This window comes from Tursiops truncatus, chromosome 9 (genome assembly GCF_011762595.2).
Source record: "Tursiops truncatus isolate mTurTru1 chromosome 9, mTurTru1.mat.Y, whole genome shotgun sequence".
Classification (NCBI taxonomy): Eukaryota; Metazoa; Chordata; class Mammalia; order Artiodactyla; family Delphinidae; genus Tursiops; species Tursiops truncatus.
Window position 1 is genome coordinate 35,660,678 of NC_047042.1, and position 14,621 is coordinate 35,675,298.

The 14,621-nt window shown below is 43.5% G+C and overlaps 1 long non-coding RNA gene across 2 annotated transcripts in view; it reads left to right on the top strand.

The window, feature by feature from the left end:
• The first annotated feature begins 7,250 nt into the window (after positions 1–7,250).
• LOC141279533 (uncharacterized) overlaps positions 7,251–14,621 on the top strand; it is a 359,504-nt gene continuing 352,133 nt past the window's right edge. The window contains exon 1 of one of the 2 annotated variants that reach the window (XR_012333929.1): positions 7,251–7,718. This is a non-coding gene — a long non-coding RNA (uncharacterized lncRNA). The remainder of the gene's footprint in view (positions 7,719–14,621) is intronic. The other variant, XR_012333928.1, reaches the window with a different exon arrangement.

A 14,621-nucleotide genomic window follows, 5' to 3' on the forward strand; every position in this document is an offset into this window, starting at 1 on the left:
TGTTATCCTGGGAGTAACCTTGTCAAGAGAAACAGCAACATCAACCTCAAGGGGCTTCAGGACACGTTTGCACACCCAGAGGTCTCCGCAATTTTTTTTTTTCTCGATCAAATCAGGCTTAAAAAGAAAATACTAAAAGAACTTTAAGGTAATTTCCCCTTCACAGCCCTTAAGTGGAATCCCTGTTTTACGTGGTCCCCATACTGGCATGAGATAAAACGACCATCTCCAACTCTTGTTTTAGGGCCATATGATATCCGCAGAGGTGTCAAAGATCTGACAAAACAGGTCTGGAATAGTTGGTATTTAATAGGTCTATAATACTACTATATACTTAATGTTTTCTTTAGGTTGGCTCATGTTTAAAATTATATATGTTTAAAAAAATAATATCTGTGAACTAAGGGGTCCGGTAGGCTGGTTATATTTTTTCATCACATGTTAAAATAAATATGTAACTATTAAAATAAAAATATAGTTACTCGGGCTTCCCTGGTGGCGCAGTGGTTGAGAGTTCGCCTGCCGATGCAGGGGACACGGGTTTGTGCCCCGGTCCGGGAAGATCCCACATGCCGTGGAGCGGCTGGGTCCGTGAGCCATGGCCACTGAGCCTGCACGTCCGGAGCCTGTGCTCCGCAACGGGAGAGGCCACACAGTGAGAGGCCCGCGTACCGCAAAAAAGAAAAAAAAAAAAAGCCCTGGGGAAATTTAGTTGAAAAAAACCCCCATAGGTGTAAAGCTGCTGTTTACAAAATGGCATTTCTGGTTGACTGTGATATCACCATGAGAAAGTCACAACCGGTTCATTTTACTTAATGCTAAAAAAAAAAAAAAAAAGCATTAAATACGTGATTTCCTCTAAAATTCAAGAAGGTTTTAACTTCTGATATGCTGTTCTTTTCTATTATAGTGGCCCTGAATAAATGCCTTTTTTAGTAAGTTAAATTTTAGTCTAGGGTTTCTTTGCATGTATGGGCCAGGTATAGATATTTTAGTATTAATTTTTTCATCTAAAAATAGGTATCATGCATTGAATGACTTCCTAACTATCTCAAGGGAATTCTCAGTTGAATTTTTTATTTATTCTTATATCTTGATTATTTTTTAAAAGTAGCTAGCTCCCAACTGACTCCAAGTCCTTCCCTCATACAGTGTGTCTTTCCCATATTATTTATTGCTGGGTTAATATTCCTTAGTATTTCAATTCCTTGTTTTAAAACTTTCACTCATTTTCTTATCTTGGTGTTAAAAAGCCTTTCCAACACTTTCCCTATATAGTTTATCTTCAGGCATCTTCACCCCAGTAATATTGAGCTGCTTATCTTCCTTATATACTTAACACTTTTTCTTATGTTGACTCATGTTTACACTTTGAAGTGGCCTTTGTCTGGTCTCCTGTGTCCCAATTCTACCCTTTCTTTAAAGGTCCAGCTTAACTATCACATCTTTTCTTTTTTTTTTTTTTTTTTTTGCTGTACGCGGGCCTCTCACTGTTGTGGCCTCTCCCATTGCGGAGCACAGGCTCTGGACGCGCAGGCTCAGCGGCCATGGCTCACGGGCCTAGCCGCTCTGTGGCATGTGGGATCTTCCCAGACCGGGGTACGAACCCGTGTACCCTGCATCGGCAGGCGGACTCTCAACCACTGCGCCACCAGGGAAGCCCATCTTTTCTTGAAATCTTCTTTTATTCTCCTGAGTTAAAAACACTGCTTCACCTTCCAAAATTTCATCTCACTTTGTAATTCCTTTATGGCTTTCATTGCAAGCTTGCATTTTGTGGTACCCATGTAACTATGTGTGAACATGCTTGGTCTTCTATAATGTCATATAAGGCCTTTTGGGAAGGGCCTATATGTGTAATAATTTCTTCTAGAAAAGCCTAGCACAGTGTGTGGCATACAGTAGCATTTAGTAAATATTTTCTTTAATTAATAAATAAGTGAATAATTGTGTGTATGTGTGTGTGTGCGTGTGTGAGACAGAGAGAGAGAGAGAGAGAGAGAGAGAGAGAGAGTTAGAAATGTACCCAAGGTTTAGGATCCACCAGCTATAATGTAATGCCTTTGAAATATGTAAAAGTTAAATCAACTGTGTGTGAGTGAGCTAGGCCTTGTGGCAGCCTTTGGGATTTAGAAAGTTTCAACTACATTAATGGTTACAGCCAAGGCTGTAGTAGCTTTAGGCTCCAAGGACAGTTTTGGAGTCTCTCAGACTTTCCTAGAGCTGTAGTCCTCAAAGTGTGATCCCTGGACCAACAGCATAAGCATCTCCTGGAGCTTGTGAGAAATGCAAATTTGGGGGTCCATCCTAGTCCCACTACATCAGAAACTCTAGGCATGGATCCAGCGATCTGTATTTTAACCAGCCCTCCAGATGCTTCTGATGCATGTCCATGTGTGAGAACCACTGGCTTAGAGGGAGTTCTAGGAGGGCTTCTCTTCATTCTTGACACTTGTTGGTTCAGCTATAAAATAGGGCTTTTAGGGTTACTGAATGATGGAGTGTAACTGTTGTTAAGTGAGCCTGCAGTTATGCCTGCCCAATCTCAGTGCATGAATCAATGGATGAATTGTTAGAAGCCTGCCTTTGACCTTCCACTCTCATCAGGTTCCTTGTGAGAAACTTCTGCTCACAGCAGCTTGACGAGTGAATGATGCTGCATGCAACTGAGCAATGTATGCCGGTGCTGAGAAATTGATGTGAAACGTAGCAGGGGCCGTCAGCTTCCTATCGGCTGACTAGTGAAGGTCATTGTGGGACTAATGCCCTATGTTAAGGGATGCTCTTTGACTCTGAGTTGCCTGGATGTCCCTGTTTTCTCATCTCTCCCATTTCTCAAGCACATCAATATCCTCGTGCTTGGTTTCACTGCCCCGGTGCAGCTGTCAGTGCCGGCCGGCTGACCCAAGATGCATTTACCCTTTTTTGTATCCTGGCAGTACCTAAGATTGTTTTCCAGCACCCGCCCCTCCTCCAGGTAAGTCAGATTCTGATTTGTCACAACCCATTAAGATACTTCCATTCCCTCATCTGAGACTCAAGGAGGATTGGACAGGTGACCCAGTACTGGTTAATGAATTGTGAAGGCAAATCTGCTAGTGGGATCCTGTGAAAGTTTTCTTCATTTTTAGTAAGAGATGTGCAAGGGGAAAATGGCCTAGGCCATTGGTGTGTGAGGATGTGGTGCTTGGAGTTGAGACAGCTTTCTTGGTACCACAAAGACCTCTTAGGCAACACGCTGGGGACAGCAGAGTAGAGGAAGTGGAGGCAAGCTGCCTTCTGATAATGTCGTTGAGCCACTGAATCAACTCCCCTGGGAGCCGCCCGCATCAGGACTTTTGTTCCAGGAGACAGTAAATTCACTTCTGCCTGAAATTTATTAAGTATTTATTATTGTTGTTCCTCTCCCCTTGATTTCTCTTGAAAAGTAAAAGGGATTGATGTGATGATACCTCTAAATTACTTCCAGCTCTAACAATTGATGATTCTTTGCTCAAAGCAAAGAGTTTTAAGGTGCAACAAGATTTGGCAGGAGTGGGGTCTGGAAAGGGATGCAAGTATCGTCTGAGTTAGGGTCAAGTTCTTCTAAGGTCCAGGAGGTAACATCAAGGTGAGGCTGTAGGGGGAGTAGCATGGATTCCTAGGGGAGGGCTGAAGTCCTAAGTCCTAGAGCACAGCAAGGTCAGGAACCCACAGGCAAAGCCAGACATTGAAGGTAATAGCTAGGAATCAGGTACAGGGCAAGTCAGGAAAATTCTGATGAATGATGTGGTTGCCTGCAATCAGACCCCATAATATATGTTTCCCTTGGGCCCTCTCAAGCTACTAAGCAAAGGAGATATATTAGCATCGAGTTCTACAGGGCAGCGAGCTCCTTGGGGACATTACCACGATCAGGAATTCTCTGGTTGTCCAGACTCACTGAATTCTTTCTCAGGTCCATCCCATGAATTCCTGGGCCGCCTGCTGTTTCAGACAGTCTGTTACTTCCTGCAGCTCCCTTTCTTTCTCCTCCAGTTGTCTTTCATTGATGATTTTCTACATTTACATGTTTCAGTTCTTGGTCTTCACTGCACAGTAGTGCAATTTCTAACCTTTCCAGATGTCTTGATCTTTGAAAAACAAATTTAAATAAACCGCAAAATATGGTTAAAAAGAGGATGTTTGCCTAGGTTTCTAGCACTTTTGGGTCAACATTGCCACCTAGTGGTAACATAATCCTTAAGACTGCGGGACTTGAAAATACTTTTATTGTGATGGGATATTTGATTTCAAGGACCTTCAGATGGTAAAATGTTGAGCAAGCGGAGGCAATAATTATGATTCAAGTTAAATGTATTATTCTGAGCCTGAGAAGATGGTGACTTAGGGAAAATCCTTTAGACCCGCTAAACTAATTACATGATTTATAGAAATTCTTAAATTATTTGCTCTTAAGATTTTGGTTGCTCCCCCAGTTTTGTTCCTTTAAGTTTAAAGAAACCTTTACCAGATTTAGCCACTTCCTGGTGGTAATCATAAAGCAAAACAAAACAAAAACAAATAACAACAACAAAAGTCAATTTCAGATGAACCAAAGTTTATGTTACTTTTCTCCTTTTTGAGATGCTTGTTTTCCCTCTTTCCCCAAGTCTCTCTCAAAATTCGTCAGTTTATGAGTATTTCTCCCTCTCTTGTGTATGTTTTAATACAGTAAAAATATTTTAATATGTTCTGCGCCATCTAGCAAGATTTATAGTTTGAGACAGGTCCAGGGTGGGTCTGAATTTCCACCACGCTTCCCCCAAATGCCAATACTAGAGGACCACCCTTTAAATCATAAGGCTTTATGGAAAAATGACTGCATTCTCAAAACCCCAAATCTTTCTTTAGGATGGATCAGAAAAGGGTGTGCTCTATTTGGGTGAATGAGTAACATAAGGGAAAGCTCCTTTGCCTTAAGCAGCATCACAGCTGCAGTGGCTAATTCCCTTTCGGGCTGACTGGGGGTCATGCAGAAAGTGAAACTGCAGCAGCTTGCAGGATTTAATGACAAGGTCAGGGACTGTTCCTGCATTCGGCCATGACCATGGCCCTCTCTGCGGAATCAGTGATACCCGAGTCTGGCAAGTGTCCTCCCAGCGGCCATCTCAGGCTAGACAGTTGCATTAAAGGTCTCAGTCAGGTTGCACACTGCAATCACCTGGGAAGCTTAAACTGCTATTTGGGCCCCATACCTCGACAGCAGCATTTTAAAAGCTGCCAGGTGATAGTCATGTACAGCAAGCCTGAGCACCACTGTGAACCGAAAGGCAAGTAACAGGCTGAAAGGACACCACCTTGTCCCTCCTCTCCTTTGTTCTCATCACCAGTTCATCCTGAAACAAAGACTTGAGAAGCCCTCTGCTGGAGAGGAATTCAGCTCTGAGCTGCTCTGGACGTTAATCATTCTCTCAGGCCCGACCCCCATCTACACCTCAAAGGGATGAGCGTGCTTGGAAGCAAATCCAGTCCCTCCCCAGTGTCCCTAGGGCTCGGAGAACTTCGTATCGCATTTTACTGTCACACCCACCTGCTCTCCTCCAGGCCAGCTGAGGTCATGTGATAAGGCTGCTACATTCTGAAGAAAGGGTTTTGGCTTTTATCAGGACAAGTGCTGGATCGCTTTTTGCTCCCGGGAGTTCTGAATCAGACAGTCTGAAAGGTGTCCTTGTGAGGCCTGTGGAGTCAGAAATGTTTTCCAGGGTTTTTTTTCTCCAGAGCTTTTTATATGGGATCCTGGGAGTTCTGACCTAGAACTAAAATGCCTCTTTGAAAATGAATTAGGAGTAATTGTTTTAGGCTGCTTCTGCCACGTGTGTATTATATATATTTATGGATGGATATACATTTGTAAAATACAGTAATACATAGGCTGGAAACTTTAATGAGAAGAAGTGATATGAATTTCAAGGTAAAGAAATGATTGATTCTGTGGAATTATGATTAACGATCAAAAGGAAATGACTTGATTCTGCAATCTTGCCGTTTTTCCATTAGATATTTTCCATTAGAGAGAGAGATTGCATGATATATGTGTAAACCACAGAACATTTTCTCTATCGTCATCCTCTTGGCTCTTCTGTATTTTACGACTTGTTTACCAAGCAGCTGCTATGTGCCAGATGTATTGGTCTCTGGAGACTCCGGAGTGAACAAGACAGATACGGTTCCTCCCTTCTTGGAACTTACATTCTAGTGGAGGAGATGGACAGAAAACAATAGAGTGTAATGTCGGGAAGGGATGAAGCAGGGTAAGGGGATGGAGGATGATGGTGTTCACATTTTAGGTAGAGTCAGGGAAGGCTTCTCGGAGGAGGTAGCTCGGAGCCCAGACTTGTGCAAGGTAAGCGGGAGAGTCATGGTTTCTCTTCAGGGAGAGCGTTCCAGGCAGAGGATTTTCTCCGGATTTGCTCCTCCATCCGCCATCCACTTAGTTGCTCACGCTAGGAATTTGGGCGTCCTTATGTATCCTTTTCCTGACTTCTCATCTCCCCAAATTCATAAGACCTATCTTTTCTGTGACCTAAACATGCAATTGCAAACAAAACTGCCAGGTGAGTGTGATCAGAACTGTTGCAGGGAACCAACACAGGGCGATTCAATTTGTCAGTTGATAACCTCTGAAGTCCGAGAACTGCAAGAGGTTTTCGGTGAGTAGCTCATCCTATGTAACGCCAAAACCCATGTTTTGATTGTGATTTTCTGTGATCACCAGTGAAATTTTATTCGTGTTTCTTTTATCTAGTGTAACACCTCCCAGTGTGTCATGTATTCTGTGGCCCCCATTTAAATAGTTGTGTTCCTGTGTGGGACACCAAAACCATATTTGGAGGGTGAGTCAGAGAGCTCAGGGGTCTGTGATTTTGACTACAGAAACTGAGTCAGAATGTTCATGTTGTCGTTTCAACTTGGTTATTTATATTCTTGAGCCCCAGTCTATTCCTGTCTACAATTGTGATAGCATTCCTATTAATCTTTTAGGGGAGGCGTTGGAAAATTTATCTAGTATTTTATTTTGCAAGCCACTTTTTTTTTTTTTTTAGCATTCCTACAGTTTTTCATGTGTGCTGCATTTATTTTTCAACAAACAAATAAATGTTTCCAGTATTCGGCAAACTTTTATTGACTGCTACTGTGGGCCAGTTTCGGACGGGAGACAAGACTCCACAGCGTGCAGTGGCAGACAGAGGCAGGTCAACCGGGAACTCTGAGTCGGGGGTGCGCCAGACATTGCTGGTTCTCTGCTCAAGAGACACTCTTTCCAGCTTCCTGGCTAACAGGACCTTGATTTCAAAAAAGAAATTAGGCATGAGGCAGCAAGCTGCTCAGAGAAGGTGGGCTCCATTCAAGGGATAAATCATTATTGTTTTAAGCCAATCATGTAATCCTATTTCTCTTTGCTGTGATTGGTTGGAATGGCCACGTGACCCTTTCTGGCCAATGAGATAAAAGGGCGGACCTGGAAAGGGGTTTCTCGTTAGTCAAAAATGAGAGGCCAGTGTGTAGGGTGCTTCCTCTTCCCTTCCCAACTTCGGGTAGGTTTTTGAGGTGATAGTGGTTAGAGCTTGAGGGACAGTATTCCTAACTCACTGAGGATGATCGAGTGGACGGATGGAACAGGAGTAAGTTCTGAATGACACTGTGGAGCGACGGAATCAACGGCACCACCGACTTTCTCTGGCATCCTGTTCTGTGAGGTAATCATGCTAGCAGTCTGTTTGTTTCAGGCACTTTGGGTCAGTCAGTAATTACCAGCTCCTGAAATAAAAAAGCTTAATTGATGGGTATTTCGATAAAGTCAGGTACAAATCCTTAAAGAAACAGAGTACAGGGAGGTAATCTGGCCAGGGGAAATCAGGCAGGGTTTCCTACATGGGGTAAACTTTGAGTTGCATTTTGAAGAACAGGTGGAAATCCACTAGGTAGAAATCACAGGGAGGTGCATCCAGGTGAAGGAAGTGCGTGTGGAATGACTCAGAGGCTGACTGACACCTGGACCTATTAGACTAATTCATGGTTTTGAGGTATCCAGATTCTCAGTGGAATAGATTCATGGCATTTGTGGATTTAAATTCTTTTACGTGTGATCTTTAAAGGCTTTTAATTATGCACGTAATGTGTAACGTACAGTAACCTGTAATTTGTTCAAGACTTGAATCTAAACCTTGGTGGCTTTCAGTCTTGGAAGCAGAGTGCGTCCTGTGGGCAGTGAGTGAGTCAAGCTGACTACAGAGCACAGAGCGCAGCTTCCCAGTTTTTGGGCCATAACTTGGTAACTTTTGCGAAACTTTAGACATTGGCTTCTTTGGTTAGTCCTGCTCGTTTGAGAAGCAGACACCAGGCTGGGATGAAACATGCAAGGAGTTTTATTAGGGAACCGCCTTGGGAGAGGGAATGGATGGAGCTGGATGAGGCCACCAGGCTGGGATGCGACGTTAATGCAGAGAGACAAGAAATGGGAGGTAAGGTTAGGTGGAAGTGCCCTAGACATAGTCCAGCCTAAGGAAGGTTCCGAGAGACCATCTGAGAAGTCCCCTGTCTCCCAGGAACAGGCCTACCTCGGTATCCCTGCCCCACACAAAGCAGCCAGCGGGAAGCATGACCTCATGGCACACCTGACAATGGATTTCAGAGCAGCTGGGGTCATTGTCTATTACACACCGTACAGCTGGAGGTTGACAAGGGTAGTCTTTGTTTCTTTTCAGAAATTTTTTTGAAAAAGAGAACTGCTAAGACTGATGATGGAAGTTTTAAAAAAAAGTATTTGTACATTTTATTGGTAAAATTCTTAACTTTTTTTGGGGTCATGGAATCCTTTCAGAATTTGATTTCAGATCTGACTCTATCCCCAGAAAAATTTACATAAACAAAGGAGCCTCTGGTCTAGCATGACTCCTTCATGTTGGATTCCTAAATTCTCAGCTTCTCTACGGCTGGCTCCATGCTCAGCAACTCATCGCTGAGCTGAAACCAGAAGCAGAGCATAGGCCCTGTTCCACCTCAGCTGGGAACGTGCTCCTTCCAGTGAACAAAATATTTTGACACTGGACACGTGTCTACAAATGACCATTAATGCATGCAAGTATTGATTTTGGTGTTATAGATAAATTTTAGCCAGTAGGCAAATTCACAGGTATGAAATCTATGAATAATGAGGACCAACTGTACACGGTAAAAAAAAAAAAAAATTCAAAATGTGCAAAGGGGCAGACAATGAAAAGTCTGTCTCTTCTCCTCTATCCTCAGACCCCCCAGTTCCCTGCTTCCCAGTCCTCAGGGAACTTCTATTATCAATCTCTTGTTTATCCTTTCAAAGGTATCCTCCTCATAGCCCCTTGGACAAAATGAGTGGTTAAAAATAGGGGATTTGAATTCTAACAGATCTAGCCTCAAAAAATGTGCACACACTTGGGCAAGCAAGTTATCCAAACTCTCTAGGCCTCAGTTTCCTCAACTCTAAAATGGGGGCAATAATCTTGCCTGCCAGGCTGGCTGAGAGGATTAAACAGTGTCATGTATGCAAAGTACTTGTCACTGAAAACAGCTTGTATGACGGCATGGTCTTCACCTACAGCGCGTGTTAGCTTCCCAAAGCCTCCTACCTCCACACTGTGGTTGTGACTTTCTCTGTCCCGCTGCCTGGGACTGACGCACATGACTTTAACCTTGGCTCCAAGTTCACAGTGAAAGTTTTGGCTGGAGGGAGAGAGAGGTTAATTAACTAGCAGTTTTGTGCATATCAAACTAGTTATGGAAAGGGTCGTACAGATTTTTTTTTTTTAAAGGACTGGTATAAATTGGGGTTTAACTTTAGCTACAGCCAAACCCCAGAGAGAGGAGACAGGAAGATGTAGTTTAAAGGAGAAGGGGCATTTCCTGATACAAATTAATAGGAAAGTGTCACCTCACTATGATTACACCCAATAATGCACGAATGTTCTTTTCTTCTCTCAAGTGGAAGTCTTTCTTAAGTGAAAAAATCAGTTTCCTCCCAGGAAACCTAAACACTCTGCCTTTCCAAATAAATTTCAGGCATTGATCCCACTTTAAAGGATGTGTGTGAAATTGATTCCCTTGAGAAAATCAAAGAGCTTTTTTTCCCTGGAAATTAAAATTATTTTTCTATTATTCATACATTTTCATTTATTAGATGTGCCACTGTTGGCCGAGCCTTTAGGAAGAATTAGCATAGAAGCTCCTATCTACTTAAAGAAAGGCAGGGCTTTATCTGACTCAACTCTTTCATGCAGTCAGTCAGCCAGCGTATAAATAAATGTAAAAATAAAATAGAAGACTGTGTCATGATGAAATAGTCTGTATTTGAATCATTTATCTCCTTTTTGTTCCCGGGCAAAGCTGTCTGGAGCTTGGTTGTTTCTGTACGAGCTTGGAATACTGATAATTCCGTGCTTTGTACCGTGTATCTTGGAGGTTTAATTCCTATTGACTTCAAAGGGAAAAATGATAACAGATACATCAGGTTTCTGTTTTGAGGAGGGTTTCAGAGGCTCATCTGCTTTCTAAGAGAAAATAAAAGTCCTCTCTTTCCTCACTCGCTCAGGATGAAAAGGGGGAAATGTGGTTCTTGTTCTTGGGACGCTTACTGTTTGGCTAGTGAGAACACACATGGAAATATGTGATGATATAGAAGTGATAAATGTGGCCGTGGCTTAGATAAGTGGCCCTCCACCTGTTTTTTCTGCCTCAACACATGTAAATTGAAGTTCACAGATGGGATGCACATCCATGTGTGTAATCATGGTCAAAGAATTCTTTAGGAAGTAGCTGTAACCCCATTCCCCTCTCTCCTGTTCACAAAAACAGAATGCAAGTGAACAAGCCTGCTAGTATTTAAAGAATATCCTTAAATTTATTCACATTTATTTTAAAATGCCAGTTTTTTAAAAACTCTGGTATTTTGTCATTAGTAATGAATTACTTCATGACTGACTGCCCACAGAGTTTAGATGTTGAAAGGTGCTGATTTATGCAATAATCAGTGCTTGGGTTAGTAATACTACTCTGAGGCTGGACCCCACAAATACACACACAAATGCAAACTACGCAGACAAATACAAAGAGCCTGTGAGTACCTTTGTCTCAGGCAGAGAGCAACCTGCAAATCCGAACAGATTTTCTTGTGATTAACACTGTCTCTAGAGAAACACTTCTCCTTGTCTCTCATCCCATATTCTCGATAACCCACGTCTGAATGCCATGGAAACTGAGAGCTGGTGTTCCTGCTGACATCAGAGAAGGACGCTACTTCAAACTCAGAATTTCAGTGGCAGAAGTGCTTAGCGAGGTCAGATCCATTCACTCAGGAAAGAAGTATCGCTTCTCAGTAGCACCTGAACAGCAGCCTGGCCATGTGACTTGCTTCGTCCATTTAAATAGCAAGAAGTGACATATGTCACTTCCAAGTGGGAGCTTTGTGAGCTGTTGCGTGATCCACCGTTGCTTTTCTCCTTTTGCCACGACAGCAGCACTCACCTTCCAGTTTAAGGGCTGCCCTGGAATGAGAAGGTATGGACAGTTGAAACTGAAAGACATCTGCAGTAGACACTAATGTGAGCAGGAAGTAAACCTTTGTTGTTATAAACCACAAAGATTATGGGATCATTTTGTTTGTTTGTTTTCAACCAAGCATAAATTAGCTGATTGATTATACATGGTGTCATGGGAATTCCATCAAGTTCATAGAGTCTTGGTTTCAAGTTTGATCTTTCATGTTTCATAGGCATGCTCTTTAAGAACTGTTTTCTCCTCAGCAAGATAGAAATAAAAATAATTTTTTCTTTCACTGTTGCAATAAAGATCAGCTAAAACATTATAATTGAAGATACATTGTAAACTCAAAAAATGTATAAATCATTGGGTAGTTACTGTATAAATCGTTGGGTAGTTACTGTTTGTTACCTCAGCACCTAGCCTACAGTGGGAACTCAATACATGGAAGCTACTGTTACTGTAAGAACTTGGATTCTACTCTCTTGTAATTCATGGTATATAAACAATAACGTAATTCAACATTTTATGGGTTTACACATTTAAAGTGTGTGGCAGCTGTGGCCTACTTGGCAGTTTTTCCTTCCTGAGCTCCGGTCTTTAGAAAAGGACCAATCCATCTTCCCATCCTTGGCTCTAGCATATAAAAGGTGTTGAAGTAACATTAGTTGGATGTCAAAAGATTTGAAGTTTAATTGTAGCTGTGCTAAAATCATAGAAAGCTAAGAATTGGGGGATTTTTTAAATGTTAGTATTTTTCAAGGTGTGTTCTGAGACCTGCATCAGAAATGTGGGCGATGGGATGGCATGGGGGTGGGGAGAGCTGCTTGTTACGACGGAGATTCCAGACCTACTCAGTTAGGATCTCTGAGGGGCTTGGTGCTCAAGGAATCTGGATTTTTAATAGGAATTCCAGTCGACTCCTATAAATACTGAATTTTTGAGAATTGCTGTTCCAGTGATAGAAAGCTCATGATGAGAATTACCCACACACAATGGTGTGAAAAGCAACTAGGAAGCCTGAACAGATGCAGATTCAGTGAGCTCCCCTGAGACTTTAAGATCCAGTGGGTCTGTGGTGGAGGCCAGGAATCTGCATTTTTAATAAACATCCTTTCCTGGGCCCCCCTACTCCAGATACAGTACAGTAGATGTCTGAACATTAAGCTTTGAGAAATAGGAACCAGCTTCTCTTTAAGAGATGATATTTTCTCCTGATCTGATCACTGCTACTCCCTTGTTGATTTGGTGTTCTTACATTTAACTGAAAAGTGATGAATATTTAGAAGTCTCTGTGGCTGGATTTCACCTGAACCCGGTTGTGATCATTGGAAACACATAAGTAGCTTGTGGTTCTCCTGGCTGTGGTATGAGGGGGAGGATTGCGAAGGGCTTGGAGTTGACCCCTGACTGACTGACCGACCTTGACCCTGACTAGGCTCAGATGCATTAATATATATGCACTTGAGATGCATCAGTATTTCACCTGTGCCAACAATTCTCTCAAGCGACATAGATGGAGGTAACTATACCCTTTGGTGCTTCCTAAGTCCCAGCTGCATTATGGCTGAATTCAGTTACCAGACTCCACAGGAGACGGGCACGTGCTCGTGATAGCAATGGGTTTTTGTTTTTTTTTTTAAAAAATTTTATTTATTTATTTATTTTTGGCCGTGTTTGGTCTTCGTTTCTGTGCGTGGGCTTTCTCTAGTTGCCAGCGAGCGGGGGCCTCTCACTGTTGTGGCCTCTCCCGTTGTGGAGCACAGGCTCCGGACGCGCAGTCTCAGCGGCCATGGCTCACGGGCCCAGTTGCTCTGCGGCATGTGGGATCCTCCCAGACCAGGGCTCGAACCCGTGTCCCCTGCATCGGCAGGCGGACTCTCAACCACTGCGCCACCAGGGAAGCCCGCAATGGAGTTTTTAAGTCAGGGGTTGGTGAAGGGGAACAGTGAGGTCCTGGAAGAGACGGAATATTTATGCCTTCTGTGGGGACATCCGCCGTGTCAGAAATGGAGACCGCCAAGCGTACTGCATTGCAGCTTGTGTCCTGGGGCGCACGCAGGAGCTGGATCCCGGTGGGCTAGAGGCTGGCCCTCGCAGTCACCTGCTCAGTGCACGGTGGCGCTGCCAGCCACGTGTGTGTGCTGGGGCGGCGGTGGACGGAGGAGTTGGGGCCTTTGGGTGTGCCCGAACCTGACCTCCCAGCGCCCAGGCATCTCCTGGGGGGAGGAGCACAGTGGTGGAATGCGAGCCCTGCTCTGTGGACTTGACCCAGTGGCCCGCGTATGAGGGCCGCAGTGGACCGATGGTGCAAGGAGAAGGGGAAAGGGATGGGGTCTAGGCTGTCAGGGGTCGGGCAGCTGACTGAGAGCCCATCCGGGAACCGTGGGGAGGTGCAGGAGGCAGGACTCTGTGTGAGCTGAGGCTCTAAATTACCTGTGGAAAATTAAAGCTCAGCTTATGAGGAAATTCAAGATGGTGACTAAAAAGCATTAAATACCAATTCTGGGACCTTTTGAGCCAGAGACCCTGTGCGACCACACTGGTCACAGGCCCCTGAAACCTGCCCCGAGTCTAGGGACAAACCCCTTTTTCTCCTCTCCAGTAGACACAAAGGGAGCTTTGGGGTTCTCAGTGTTTAACAGGTGTTGAGGAATCTCCTCGTTGTTCTTGCATGGATAAAGCACAACAAACTTTTGGACCAAAATAATATTGCAAATCAGTACATGTTTTTATTCTTTTACTCTCTAAGTTTTTGTTCTTTTGTTTGTGTTTTGGTGGTGAGCAATGATTACAAAGCGCTATTTAAGGTCTAAGTAACTTTGCTCCTTGTGGATCATTTAAGGAATTATTTTTTCTTGAGGACTCCCCATGGACTGCAGTCTTACATGCGCACAGGGGCAACATGGTCTAATTCAAGGGACATGACATCGGTTTCTACTAAGGGAGACCACATGCACATTTGATGTGGATGTATAATATTTTCCACATGTGACCACAAAGCAGCCCAAATCCTCCATCACAGGAGACGTGATTATGACTTTAAATAAACCCTGAGCAAACAGCAGGTGAGGAGGGTAAATAAAAATGTA